We start from the raw sequence: 16,062 nt of genomic DNA, 5'->3' as shown, positions 1-16,062 counted from the left end.
CCTGTCCTACTCTGCAAGGGACAGTCCCTCTTTGGGCAGTTGTATCCTGCAAAGAATTGTAAAAATGGCAAATGTCCTGAGATATTAGGGCAAAATTATTTCCTATATTTTATGTAATATTTGCATAAAACAGTTACTCTGTATCTGAAGCATCTAAATGTTATAAGAAACAGAATAAGCAACTAAAATGCCACAAGAATAAGCTTTTATTTAGGCAAAAAAGTGAAGTTCTGTCCCTTGTACTGGCCGTGGGTATGTTTTGGCCTGCAAAATCTGATGTCTGTACCACAATTGTTCCACTTTGGACATTTCAAAAGGGTACAACCCTATGAAATATGACAAAATATTTTCTGATTTAAAACAATATTAGGCATTTCAGAAATGTATTAAGATTAAGAAATTGAATAAAGTTAAACTAGATTCTGTTTCTGGAGTTGCCTATGTTGCTAAAATTGCAAGTCAAACAATGGAAGTATTTAACCAAACAGTGGAACCAGTTAACCAATCAGCAGCAGATGAAGAAGACACAGAGCAAATCAAGAAACAGGTGGAACATCTTTTTTTTTGGGGGGGGACAGCAGGGTCCAATGATAAAGTAGTCCATGTAGCCCATAAGGTCATCCAGATTCTCCAGGGTTACCATGTTAGGCAACATATTCCTTGACAAGATTGCAAACCTTGGAGAAATGCACAAATGGGTTGTAGAGATATTATAACTAACAACACAAGCATCGCAGTGGAAATGAAGAAAGGAGGTAAATACAAAACCATGAACAGTATAGCCTCATTTGAAAACATCAGATCAAAAACCTCAATGTCTGATGCACATGATAAGATGGTCTTGAAATATACTGCAATATTTATAAATATAGTAAACAGTTCCTAATTGGAAATTGTGATGTGTTCTTTGTGAACTGTTCTAATACACCATGATTCAGGCACAAAGTAGTATACATATGTATGCACTCTAGGGAGTCTGGCCACTTTTGTGAATTGTGATAGCTCTTGTGGTACCAGCTTTATATAGTTGGGGTATCCTATATGAATCCTGTTTATAGTGTTAATTCAGATTATACATAAAATATTCTGTCTAACAATAGAAAGGAATTGAAAGGTAATAATTATATTGTCAAATCAGAGGCCTTCACTTCGCTAGTTTTAAAAAAAGAGGTGAAATTGAAAAAAAAAAAAAAAAAAAACTTACTTGAGAAAGACTGCTTGAGAATTCATTTAGAAGTGTGTACACGTCACGGCAAAGGCTACATGATCAGCCATCTTTGCACATCGAGCAGGAGTGGAAAATGTATACGCTAAGAAAGCCTGTATGTCTAGCAGCACCTGCTCATGGCCAGAACACAAGCTAATATCCATGCTGAGGTGCAGCTGGGCTTGAACTTACAGTATAAAAACTCGATGGTAAATGACTTTAACCTCAGTAAGCAAGTATGTGCAAAAATCACAATACAAGTAAGGGCAATTTGGAATATGTAAATAAAAGGGAAGGGAGAGCCTAACAGGAAGGTGGTTGTTATCTACAAATATATAAATAGATCCATCTACATACTCCATCTTACCGTAATTAGACAGAACTCCATAAATAATCAGGGTCACCCAGGGACACATTTACATAACTTTAAAACTAAAATGTTGACTGAAGGAGATAAGTGTGAATTTATCACACATTTTTTCAACATGAAAAGAAGGCTGCACCTGTAATACTCATCAGCAAACACATGTATAATTCAGCCATCTTTTCCACAAGGTCATCATAGTTAAGAAGGATTGAGAGGGGCAGAGCCACAATGTACGAAAATGGGGGAAGTTCATAAGTAATAAGGACACTTGAGAGGTAAAATAAAAGTTGGCAAGTAAACGTGGATACAACAGGATGCATTTCATATATTGCAAGTAATGCACAGTTAGAGAACTTCACTGACATTGTCATGTATATTGGGAAAGTAAACAAATTGAGTAATTTACATAGAAATGAATTGTCTTTGCCTTCTATGCATTAAAGAAACAAAAATGAATGAGTAATGGTCAATTATCTACATGTAAAAATGGGGACATTTTGAGAAGAATATGCACACCTTTAAAATCCTTCCAATACCAGTAGTAGGCATCTTCAATCCCAAAGGATCATTGGTTTGTACCTCTATTGGACTAATTCATGCAGTGTCTTCTGTGGTTGTGCAATCCAGTCCGGGAGTGACAGTCCTTTCCAAACCTGGGCAGCAGCAGGCAGATGTTGGTCTTTTATCATGGGCACCGATCTTCCTGAGGGCTCTCTTTTCCTCTGCTCTCCTTGCCAAGGTAGTTTCATACATAGTGAGAGCTTCCTTCACTTCCTGTTTCCTGATGGAGACAGCACTGAGATTACGCTTGCATATATCCTTCTGTCGCAATTTAGGTTGCCCTTTTGGCTTCTTTCCAGACTCCAGCTCTGCAAAAAGGAAGTTTTTTGTCATTCGGTCACCTGTCGTGCATGAGTAATGACCCAAATAACATATACATCTCTGTCTCAGGAGGGTGAACAATGGAGGTGGTGCCCTTCCTCTCAAGCACTATGCTGTTGGGGATCTTGTCCTGCCATGAGATACCAAATATGCACCTAAGGCAGTGCATATGGAATACAATTATTAGCAATTATGCACCTAAGGCAGTGCATATGGAATACATTGTTGCCAAGTATGCACTTAAGGCAGTGCATATGGAATACATTGTTACCAAGTATGCACTTAAGGCAGTGCATATGGAATACATTGTTACCAAGTATGCACCTAAGGCAGCGCATAGAGAATACACTGAGCTGTTGCTCCTGTTTTGAGTGCAGAGGCCATGTTTCACTGGCATACAATGATACACTCAAAACAGACTGTGTAAACCTGCCCCTTGGTGTGCACAGTGAGCTTATTATTGGTCCATAGCCTCTGTCAGTCTTACAAATGTTGTATCAGCTTTTCCAATGTGTTTGCTGAGCTTGCTGTCAAGTGACAAGTTGTCAGAGATTGTAGTGCCTAGGTACATGAACTAATGGACAACCTCCAGCTCATAGTCACTCACCGTGATGGATGGCTCACTGCCCATATTTTGGCCCATCATCTAGGTCTTCTTTGAACTGATCATGAGGCCAAATTCCATACATACATCTGCAAATAGAGTCATGAATGACTGAAGTTCTTGCTGAGTGTCAGCCACAGTAGCTGCATCATCAACGAATAGAAACTCCCTTAGACACTTCCTAAGCACCCTGGTCTTTGATGTAAGTGTCAACTGTTTGAAGAAGTTGCCATCCATCCTGGTTCTGAGAAAGATACCGTTAGCAGCAGTTCCAAAAGCAAATTTCAACAGAACTGAAAAGAAAATACCAAACATTGTTGGAGCCAGTACACACCCCTGCTTTACTCCACTGATAATTCTGAGAGGTTTATATATGGATCCATCATACATGATGGTCACCTTCATGCCTCATGAAAGGCCCTGATAATGCTAAGCAGTATTGGAGGACATCTAATCTTTGCCAGAATTGCAAACAGATCAATGAAGGCAATATACAAAGGATTGTTCTGTTCCTTGCACTTTTCTTGTAGTTGCCTAACAAAGAAACCTATATTTACAGTAGACCATCCGGCTCTGAACCCACACCGAGACTCAGTATAAACTCTCTCTGCAAGAAAGTGGAGCCTCTTCAGGACAACACGTGAAAACAGCTTCCCCATGGTATGGAGAGGGGAGATAGATAGTAACTATGTTAGCATCCCTCACATCTTGCTGTACACTATCTTCTCTCCAGCACTAACAAAGTATTGTATGCAGAAATAAAATTAGGGTACCATCTTTCTCGGGGGCTTTTCCTGAAGAGAGTGCTTTTAGTGCATCATTGAGCTCCTCCAAGGTGGGCTCATCATTGAGTTCAGTCATGGTTGGCAGACGCTCAATGGCATTCAGGGCTTTCTCCATGACTATGGTCTCACTGGCATATAGCTGTGAGTATTGTTCCAGCCAGCATTCCATCTGCTTGGTTCTGTCCTTCAAGACATTGCCTGTGGCCAATTTAAGTGGGTGATCTTCCTTTGTGATGGGCCAATGGCTTGCTTAATTCCATTGTACACCCCTTGCATATTACCAATGTCCATGGCCTGCTGGATCTTGATACAAATTTGGAGCCAGTAATCATTTACACATGCTGAGCTACCTGCTGCACCTGACTCTGAGCACACCAGAGTGCCTGCAAGTTCTCCTCATTGGGTGAGGACATATATACAGCTAGTGCCTGTCTCTTCTTCTCAATCAGAGGTGTCAGCACTTCAGTCATCACTATCACCAGTAGAACCTGAGAGAAATATACTATGGCATAGAAATTTTGTATGGTGATAGCTATCTTCTCTGGGGTACAAGGACACCATATATGTCCCCCTATACATTTCAACATTTCATTGAGATATTGGTAGTGTATTCATAAGGCTGAGGACTGTGATACCCACACTGTCTCCCCTGAGGGTCTCTGGAAAGTGCTTGTAGCTAGTATTCATAATCCTAAACATACCTTGGTTTCCACTGGGATGGGGTCTCCATGATCTCCATGTGGCCTGAGGTTAGGGCAGCAGACATTGATTAATTGCTCTGTGGTATCCCTGTCCCCCCTATAGCTGTCTGTTATTTCTATCTCATGAAGTACATTGTAGATCAAGCATGATCTAAACAATCTATGCCTTCTAGGAGGATGCTGAGCAGCAGAAGCACCAGCAAGCCTGTTGCACATACAGGTTAATGAGAGCAGCAGCACCTTGTAGGTAAGTCTGTTGCACATACAGGTTAATGATAGCAGCAACACCTTGTAGGTAAGCCTGTTGCACATACAGGTTAATAATAGCAGCCACACCCTGTATTAAAGTCTGTTGCACATACAGGTTAATGATGGCAACAGCACCTTGTATTAAAACCTGTTGCACATACAGGTTAATGATGGCAACAGCACCTTGTATTAAAACCTGTTGCACATACAGGTTAATGATAGCAGCAACACCTTGTAGGTAAGCCTGTTGCACATACAGGTTAATAATAGCAGCCACACCCTGTATTAAAGTCTGTTGTACATACAGGTTAATGATGGCAGCAGCACCTTGTATTAAAACCTGTTGCACATGTGGGTTAATGATAGCAGCAGCATCTCGTTGATAAGTTTGTTGCACATACAGGTTAATGGCAGCAGCAGCAGCAATGCCCTAACATTTTCAAAGGTTCTTTGTGGCTGTATTCCAAGTCTTGTAATTTGGGGCGAAATGGAGCACAGCATGTAGCAGCTCATTTTATGTTTTCCTGAATCACTCTGCCATGATTATTTGTATCATATATCATTGCCATGTAATTTGGGTCTTTGTTCCCTAATTAGCATGTTCCACTGCTTACCATTGTTTTCCATCTGGGTGCGACATGTAGAGCTAGTTGCTAAATTGTAAACATTTTGCTCTTTGCTGCTAATCACACAAACAGGCTTAGCGAGATGCCTAGGCCTTCATGAATCCCACTCTATATTTGCAATAATAAAATAATTCAAACCTCTCTTGCATTACTAACCATAGAGCTACACAACACATGATGTCACACAGCATTTCCATTTTACCTTTTCTGTAACTGAGTTTTTGTTGTTCTCGTAGGTAGTGAAGGTGTGTGCTAGTCACTGCTTCTTAGACAGGGCCATAGCATATTACGTATGCCTCCATTGTCACATGTAATGCTTTAAAATATGTAGAAATGCATGGAAACTCAGCCAACCAGTTTATAAGCACAATCAAAGAGGTCATTAGCGCAGCACTGTCTTTTGACAGTGTCCAAAGTATGGAAGTATGGGTTTCAAAAAGTTCAGCTTCTTTATTTTATAAAAAAGTTGCCTTTATGTGTTTGTTTTTTATCTATCTATTTATTTATTTATTTGTTTTATAGAAAGGCTTTGAGGAAACTGCACAGTTATTTCTAGGTGCCGGTATAACTGCTGGACTTAATCATTATATTACTTATGTACTAATGTTAAATGTTTGCTAAAATAAAGTAAAATCTTGCAATATGACTTATATATGTACACACACACACACACACACACACACACACACACACACACACACACAATTCAAGTGTGTGTGTGTGTGTGTGTGTGTGTGTGTGTGTGTGTGTGCACGTGTGTTCAATTTGATCCTAAAAATCATGCTAGGGATTTACTTACTGAAAGGATAAGGTTGCAAAGTGAAAACTCAACACATTGTTATTTAGAGATTCTTGTTGCTTCAGTGTCAGTGACATCAGCTCAGTATGGTGGAAGTCTCAGGTTTGAATATAAAATGAGAGATAATATTATCTTTTCACTTCTATGACTTCAACAGTGTCTACGCTTACATAACAGCAAATACAATTATGGGTGTAATACAGCAAAAGTGAAGACATGCTCTAATGTGAAGATGTATGAAGTTATATAAGGAAACTTCGATGAAATAAAAAAATAAAAAAGGTGGATCACCACAAAACTGTCAGACACCTTGTAAAGTGATTTACATGTTGCATCGGGTCTATATTAAATCATCGAATGCTTAAAGAAGCGAATGGTGATTGATCGACCCTATGTAAGCGAAAGCTTACAATGTCGAAGTGTCAGAACAGCGACTTTTTTCCAAGGGAAAAAAATCGTTGTTCCAACAACAAAAAAAATAAATAAAAATAAATTTCAAACAGTACATTAAGTGGGAGGCTTTGCCCCCAAACACCTCTTACTTAAATATATCAACTCCGAGACCACACTACAGTGCCGAAAATGGCAAAGTACCGAAGCGGCCAAGCAAATTCTTTCCCAGAGAAAGAATTCGCTTGACAGCTGCTTTCATATTTTGCATTTTCAGCCTTTTCATTTTGACCAAGACGCATTCAAAAGAATGCATCTTCGGTCATCTAATATAGACCCATTGCATCCTATAGATATGGTAAGAAAAGCAGCAAATATTTATATTTGTAACTCATAGGACTGCACCCTGCAGCTGCTTTTTCACACATTTATCAACTTCATTTATCCAGCAAACTGATTTTCCTGAAGTTCAATAAATTTACTTTTTCAGTACATTATCCATGTCATTGTATGATATCAAATTTTTATTGCAATTCAACCCTTCAGGACAAGCATCTATCATCATTGTACAAATACAATCAACAGCCAGACCTAATTATCATAAATTAACTAAAGCTCTAGTCTGAACTAATCACAGCATCCACAAATGCAAAATTATCAACAATGTAAAAAGCTTTTGACAATCTAAAAAATCTTTTCTAAAAGCAGAAATGACCATAGCACGTCTAAATGAATCAGAAATAAAAAACATTAACATATATATAAACCACTCTGCATCCCCGCACCCTCTTATCTAAATATAGTAACTCATCTATCACTATGGAAAAAAGAAAACTCTTCTCATTGAATCGTTGCTAGTGTACAAACACACATTTCTAGAGATGGAGGGACAACGTGAACAGCTGGCATTAGAAAGGTACAGATTCTGAGGAGTATTAATTATCCTTATAATTAGTATGATTAAAACTATACCAGCAGCAATTTTTCTGTATCCTTACACAGTTGTTTTTTTTTTTTATTAGATGTGTTTCAGTCATTTGTGTTTGTGATAATATTTTTTTTCAATCGTGTCAGTGTTTTTTTTGTTTATTTTTTATGAAATGAGTAGTAGATCAAATGAAACATACCGATATCTATCCATTTATCTATCTATCTATCTATCTATCTATCTATCTATCTATCTATCTATCTATCTATCTATCTATCTATCTATCTGTCTATCTATCTATCTATCTATCTATCTATCCATCTATCTATCTGTCTAGCTATCTATAAAGATACATAAGGGAAAGAAAAATCCTCAACTCCTTCCAAAAGCCACAAAACTCAATAAGAATATATTTATTTATTATTTGTTTACCAGGAAAGTCTGACTGGGACAGAAAGTATTTTCAGCAGAGACCGAAGGAAAAATGCTCCAGATGCATGTCTTTGGAATGTGGGAGGAAACCAGAGCACCCGGAGGAAATCCACGCAAATACAGGGAGAACATGCAGACTCTGCAGAGAAGGCACCCCACCAGAGAATCAAACCAGAGAACCTCTTGCTATGAGGGGACAATGCTAACTGCTACATCACTGCGTCATAGTAAAGAAAAAAAATCCTAACTCAAAAATCAACCACTCAACCAGTCACAGCATAACAAACAAAAATATTCCACCAAACCCTTAACTAATGCAACTTAAAGAAATGATAGATACATGACATATGTTATCCAAACATGACAATAACAATAAAGCGATTTACAAGGTTGTTTGCTGACCACAAAAGATGTGGAAAAGTAGTAGGGACAAAGACATGGCTATACTCTCAACTTTCTGTTCAATTTAGAATACTAATGCATCAAAGTAAGCCCGCGAGTGTTATAACAGGTGGCAACACAAATGAAAAAGAACAAGAACAAAGTGAAAAATTAGTTTAAACCCATACTGGCATTTTGTGTTTACAGAACAAAATGGAAAAATAATGAAAGGAACTACAAAACGTTAACAGTTCTTGCTTCACCTGAAAATGAAATATCAGACAATACAAACTGTAAGTGACTCACTAAAATTACAATTTCAAGAGGCTAGAAACAGAGTTGAGAACTGTAAACAGACTCAGACATTGATGTTTAGCCCAATTTCTACTACACAAGAAAGCTGAAAACATGAATAACAGTTGAGAACTGATCAGTGGGGAGATGAAAGAGACTATGTGCAAAGACTTACAGATAAATAACACCAGTGACTTAAATGAACTGAATACATCCTAGATATGGACTAAAAACATAAAAAAGATGTTAAACTATTGCAAATGTGTTACCAGAAGAAAAGAAAGAATGAGTGTTGGGGGTGGGTAGTGGTAAAATGCCAAACCTCTCATATAGGTGACAATACTGCCTGTCATTCATAGAGCTGCAGTAGTTATAACTACCCTTCCAGTTAACTCCCAGCCCTTCATAATTTGTAGCTTCATCTATAACCAAAATAACTCCCTCTCCCTAGCCACTCCCATTCAGTCCTTTTTCCCAGTTTTCTACATGGAGTCGGGGTATTGTGTTAACTGTTGCCACTCCCATTCAGTCCTTTTTCCCAGTTTTCTACATGGAGTCGGGGTATTGTGTTAACTGTCGCCAACTCTCTCGATTCAGTGCCATATTCCTGCCTTCTTCAACACTCATGCCTGACTGTCGCAGATCTTCATTCACACAATCCATCCACCTCTTTGCTGGACATCCTCACTTCCTCTTACCTTCTTCCTGTCTGTCCCAAATTTTCCTCACCAGATTGTCTTCTGCTTTTCTACACATGTCCAAACCACCACAATCTGTTCCCTTTGATCTTTTCCACAATTGGAGCTACTTTGGCTTCTGCTCTTATGTCCTCATTTCTTCATCTGTCCCACAGTGTGCATCCTATCACCTTTGTCAGGCACTTCATTTCCATCACCTCTAGCTTCTTCAACTGTTCTGCCTTTACTGCCCAGGCTTCTGTGTCATACACTAGTACTGGTCACACTACTGTCTTGTACACCTTACTTTTCAGCTTCTTTGGCATTCTTCTGTCATAGACTATACCTGATACTCTGCCAGTTGGCTGCAGCCCCTCTGATTCTAGCTATGACCTCTTCATTCAGACTACCCTTCTCCTCAATTACTCCTCCCAGATACTTGAAGCCGTTTACCTGTTCCACTATCTTCCCTTCTATCTCTATTCTCAGCTTTTTCTGATTTTCCCATTTTGCTGCCATTACCACCATCTTATCTGTGCTTACTTTCATCCCGTGTGCCTTAAGATTTGCATTCCATTCTCCTCTCCTTTGTTGAAGTTCTAGCTCAGATTCTGCCTGTACTGCCACATCGTCTGCATACAGCAGCTTTGTTGATCTGTCCCCTCCAACCTGTTTGCTAGTGTAGTCCATCACCAGTATGAACAGCAGTGGACTTAGAGGTGAACCCTGATGTACACCCACACCCACTGGGAACCCCTCTGTGAGGCCGAACACTGTTTGTACTTGAATCATTGGGTCCTTGAACATAGCCTGCACTAACTCTACCAATGTTTCTGGGACTTCAAATCACTGCAGTACTGCCCAGATCAGCTTTCTTGGGACCTTGTCATATGCTTTTCCCAAGTCTAGGAATGCTCAGTTGGACTCTCATCTCATCTCTAGCTTCTTCTCAAGTATCTGTCTCAATGCAAACATCAGGTCAGTTGTGCTGCATCCTGATCTGAATCCAAACTGCTCATCTCCCATCTTACATTCTACTACTCTGCATATCTGTTTATCAATCACCCTCTCCAGAACATTTATGCAGTGTGATAGGAGTTTGATGCCTCTGTACTGCCCACAGTTGTGGATGTCCCCTTTGTTCTTGTACACTGGCACGAGTATGCTTATTCTCCAGTCATCTGGCATATGCCATTCTCTCCACAATGCTATTAGTACCCTCAGGAGCCATTTCTCCCCTATCTCACCCAGCATCTTTATCATATTTGCTATCACCTCATCTGAGCTTGCTGCTTTCCCTGACTTCATCTTCCTTAGTGCTGTTCTTACTTCTTCTAGGGTGGGTGCTCTTCTTCTCTCACTGTAGGCTGTTTCTGGGGCAGTACAACTTCTGTGGGGTTTTCTTCATTCAGATGCTGCTAGAAATACTCCTTACATCTGCCTTTGATGTCCTGTGGGCTGGTAAGCAGGTTGTTACTGGCATCCCTTATGAAGGGTGTCTGACTATCTTCTTTATCTTTCTGTCTTTGCCTTTCAACCTGGTATAGTTTCTTTGTGCCTCTTACTGAGTCACTTTCTAGAAGCTGGTACAGTGCCTCCGATGCCCTATTCTTTGCTATTGCAACTTCTTTCTTAGCTTCTTTGTCTGCCAGCTAGTAGTCCTTCCTAGCCTGGTCAGTCTTTTCTGTCTCCCACTTCTTCCTGCACTTCTTTTTTCTTTTGATGACTTCCTGGACTTCTGCATTCTACCACCAGCTTTCCTTATGTACCTTATTTCCATACCTGACTCGGCTACATATCTTTTCTGTAGTCCTAACACATGCTGTGTTTAGGCACTGCCAATCTTCTTCAACTCCATCTATTTCCTTCTATTATTGGGGTGTTAGAGCCCTGAGTAATTCCTTGAACTGTTGTACTTTCTCTCCAGTTAACTTCCAGGTCTTCAGCCAGGTCTCTGTTGACCTTAAAGCTTTCTCTGACCACTGCTTGCAGCTGATTGTGGCAACTAGTGGTTTATGCTGTGGGCCAACTGTTTCACTGGGGATGACTTTACAATCATAGATTCTGCCCCCATGCCTTTTCCTTACTAGGAGGAAGTCTGCCTGAGTTGCATGTTGACTACTCTTGTATGTGATCTTGTGACTGTCTCTTTCTGAACCGTGTGTTTGCTACTATCAAGCCATTTGTCAGAGAAAAGTCTAGAATGACTTTTTATTCTTTATTCCTGTTGCCTCATCCATGTGGACCCAGGCAGTCCTCATATCCTGTTCTGTCTGACCCAATATATGAATTCAAATCACTCATTATCAACACCAATTCATGTTGTCCTGCTTTATCTAGTAGGTCCTGCAACTGTTGTCTGAATGCACTCTTTTCCTCACTATCACAACCCTGCTGTGGGGCATAGGCTGAGATTATGAAAATAAAAAATATATTTGAGAAAAAGAAAAACAACACAAAAGTGAAAGGGGGAACATGCACTAAATATGGCATATTCAAATGGGGTAGATGTGCACAATGTTCATTTATAGCAGGGGCTAAAGGTCTTGACCTCCCCACTCTAAATAGGCGGTTGATGGGAAATAAATATTATAGTTGTTACACAAAGGGGGTGGTGTATTTGTGTTATTGTAAGAAGTGTTGGAAATATTATATTGGAAAAACTGAACGTAATTTAAGGGCCCGCATATATGAACATAATAGAGACATCACTAAGATGAATGACACAAATGCACTCTTTAGACACACCAGAATGTGTAAGGTGGCTGATTTTAAATTTTGGATATTGGAAGAAGTGGGTAAGCACAAGAGAGGAGGGGACTGGGAAACTAAAATTGAATTTAGGGAAATGATCTGGCAGTTAAGACTGGATACATGTGGGAATAATGGACTAAATGACCACATATCCATCAACCCTGCACTCAAGATCTTGTCAGAGGACCCCAAGAGGCACCACTAAGGTCACCATTTTATCTTATACAACATTTTATTTCATTTTATCTTACATAACATTTTATTTCATTTTACCTCATGTTATTCTATTTTATGGTATAATATATGTATTTACAATATATTATTTTATTAGAATATTTATATACTACATAATTTTTTATTTTTCAAAATGAACTTGTGTAATAACATTTTTTAATAAGAATTTTCTAATAAGATTTTTTAATATGAACACTTAATGGAACAACAATGAACCTTTAGCTCAATATTTTATAAGTATTATAAACTTTATACCTATTTAAGGTTGACATATCTCATTTACAAGATTGTGTACAATATTTTTTCTACTGTTTTTTAACAAAACAAGTTTCTGATGGAAGTCCAGTTTTTCCTATTGTACTGTTTTGGATGAGTTTTAAACAATGTATCTTATTATAACTTTTTTAACAACTTGTTTTTTGGAAAGGTTTCATGCAAGAAAGAGTTAAAATTTGTATTAAGTTATGGCCAGCCTATAGGATTTCAAAACTAATTAACCAATTAAACAATTGGAACCATTATTTAAACTGAGGATGAGTGGAAAAATGTAGATTATGATGAAGTCTCCGTGGAGGAGATGAAAGCGCTCAATCTGGTTGCTTTTTACTGTCTTTTTATTGTTTTTTCATTAAAATTTGTCATTTTTGCTGAACTGCAGTGGATTATTGAAGGAATTACATTTCTACTACGGAGGAAAGCCTTTATTGATACTGGACTGCGCATTGGAGTTTTTGCATTATGAATACTGCCCTATCATTGCCATGACCCTGTCATTAATTCTGATGGTATCCCCTACTGCCTTCTGAAGCCTCTCTCTCACCACAGTTCCTACACCATTTCTAGCCTCTCCTCCACCTGAGTAGTAGATTCTGGATCCCAAGCCAAGTATCTTCACTTCCATCTCATCTCCTGGATACACCGGATGCCCAGCCTCCTCCGTATCATCATGTCATCCACTTCCAAGCTGCATCTTGTCAGTGAACCTACATTAAGAGTAGCAATTCACAGTTCATGTTTGGCAGGTTGGTTGGTTTTATGTCCAGCTTTTGCGCAACAGAGCTATTCCAGGTAACCCAGGCTGGGCAACTAGACACCAGCCAGCCAGTAGCTTATTGATCCAGGGCTGCTGGGCTTTATGGTGGGCTGACACTGGCCAATAGGGGCACATATCCCCCTCCCACCATTAGCATGGGTCCCTGGCATGGGTCAGAGTAGGCCGGGTCCTCAACCCACTTATCACCGGTAACTACCCATGCCCATTTTTGTCAACATGACTGAATCACCTAGAGCCATATTTTACACCATGAAGTAACTAGCCCTGCCACAGCATGCAGTCTGTGATCCAGGTTTTCCTATCTTGAGGATACTGCGCACCACAGTAGGTGCCCAGTGTGATTGGTCTGTGCAACATTTCCCCCTATAAGGCACCATGTAGAGTCTGTGGTGCTTCCCACAGTTCCATCCATTGGTGGGTTTGAGATGGAAACACTCAGCATGTTTTTCGGACATGGGAAAAACCTCATGGAGACGCAGGTAGAACATGCTAACTCCAAATAGGCATTGGTTGGAGGTCAGGATCGAACCTTGAACCTTGTGCATGGGAGGCAAAGACCTTAACCACTAAGCCATCTGGTCCTTCCATTGATCACTACATTACACTTATAAGCTTCTCCTACCTATCACCAAATCAGTGGTTCATAGGTTCATAAGAGATTATTAGGCTAGCAGTTTAGGAGTCCTTATAAGTCTAGCCAATATAACCTGACATCCTCTTGCTCAGAGGATGTCATGGATATGTGCCTATGCATTGAGGATCTTACAAATTGCACCTGTCCATAAGGGACATAACAGACATAGATACTACCCCAGGTGTGAATTTGCAGTTCCTCACCCATTGATCCAAACTGTATTTGAAGAGGGCCAGGGAAGGGGTCTGCTTAATGTGAATAGAAAGCCTGTCCTCTGAGACACATATCCATCTCTCTAGCATCTTTTGCGTCAGTCGCTGACTAAGTTTAGATACATAGATCAGGTGACACTCATGCTGTTTGACTTGTGGGTGTGTAACAGCTCCTTCAGGGCTGGATTTGTGGGTGGCTTGTCGATCAAGCACAGGTCACCCCTTAATAGTTTGTAGGAGACAGAGTAAAGGGATAGGGCTTTTGGTCTATCCACATAGGACATGCTGTTTACACCCTGTATTTTCTTTGTGAGGAACCTCTGAGGTTGCTCCAGCTGTTGTAAAGGCCTAGTCAAGTATATTCCAAATGGAGCTTTGTACCCAGTTATTGGTCTAAGAGGGTTGAACACAGTGGGACTATAATTTCCTTGGATCTGGATGCCATACCTTTGCTTACAAACTGTGCCACATAGATGGACTTCCTCACTACTTTGTACCCATCGCAGTCCAAGGTCAGGCTACTATCTATCTGTGTACCTAGATCTCTCACCTCTGCATCTACTCTTAGAAGTATGCTATTGAAGTTGTGATTTGCAGGGCTATTTGATTTTCCAAAGGGTATGATAATGCAGTTTTTGCATTTAATTTTTAGGCCATGGCTCTGGCACCAATCATTTGTCTGATCTAGACCCTTCTGAAGGATATCTGCATTATTGGGTGATTCAGTGATTGCCCTCAGCTTACAGTCATTGGAAAACATTGTCATACAGAGGGCTTCCACATTTGCCTTGACTTCAGAGAAATATATTCCAAACAGGAGTTCTCCCAGCACTGAGCCCTGTTGTACACTACTAGTAACTGGCCTCTTGCTGGATCTGGATTCACCCACTTTAGCCACATGTGTCCTGTCCATGAGCCAATTGACTATCCATCTGGTGATGTAGAGATTTATGTCCAGTTTTGTGAGTTTATTTATAATTCTCGAGTGAGGAATTGTGTCAAATGCCTTGGCCAGGTCGAGGTAGGTGTTATGTACTGTTTCACCCTCATCCATGGTCTTAGTAACTTTCTCAAAGAAATCCATCAGATTCAGTAGGCATAACCTGTCTTTGACAAAGCCAAATTGGGTTGGGTCCAATGTTTGGAGGTTTCCTGTGTCATCATTTACCAGCTCCCATGATTATTCTTTACATGGCCGACTCATCAAACGTATGAATCTGTAATTTCCAGAGTGACAAGATGGCCCCCTTTATGCAGAGGGATGACTGTTTCTGCCCTCCACTCTATTGGGACAAAGCCAGTCTGGAGGCTGTGGTTAAATAGAAATCTTAATCAATACTGGTAACTCTCTTTTCCCAAACTATGTTTCCAGAATCTGGAATAGTTTTCCTTTCTCTTTGAAGTAAGACCATTCCACAGTTTCCTTGAAATCACTACTAAGGCCTGATCTTACAAACAAATGTCTGTGCTTGTGCTACTTTCAGAATATCTTTTTCTTTTCCTCTTTTATGTTCTAGTTTTCTTTTTCTCTGTAATCTCCTTTCTACTACACTAAATCCTCTTTTTTGTCCTCTAAATATAACAATTGTTTCAGTCTCCACATACAGCTTAATTCTTCAAAAACATTTGTGACATCTCATTTTTGTGTATTCTTCTTTTTTCGGCTTTTTCATGGTTAGGGGTCGCCACAGCAGATCACCTGTCAGCTCATGATTGGCAGTAGAGTTTTTACAGTGTCGAGTTGCCAGCCTGGTGCCCAACCTTCCACAGAAGGCACACACACTCACACCTAGGGCCAATTGAGAGTGTCCAATTCACCTACAGCATGTCTTTGGGATGTGGGAGGAAACCC

The sequence above is a fragment of the Protopterus annectens genome, chromosome 3.part0 (assembly GCF_019279795.1).
Source record: "Protopterus annectens isolate FY-2018-M chromosome 3.part0, PAN1.0, whole genome shotgun sequence".
Classification (NCBI taxonomy): domain Eukaryota; kingdom Metazoa; phylum Chordata; order Ceratodontiformes; family Protopteridae; genus Protopterus; species Protopterus annectens.
The sequence above is the reverse complement of the archived record's forward strand: the minus strand, read 5'-3'. Positions refer to the sequence as shown.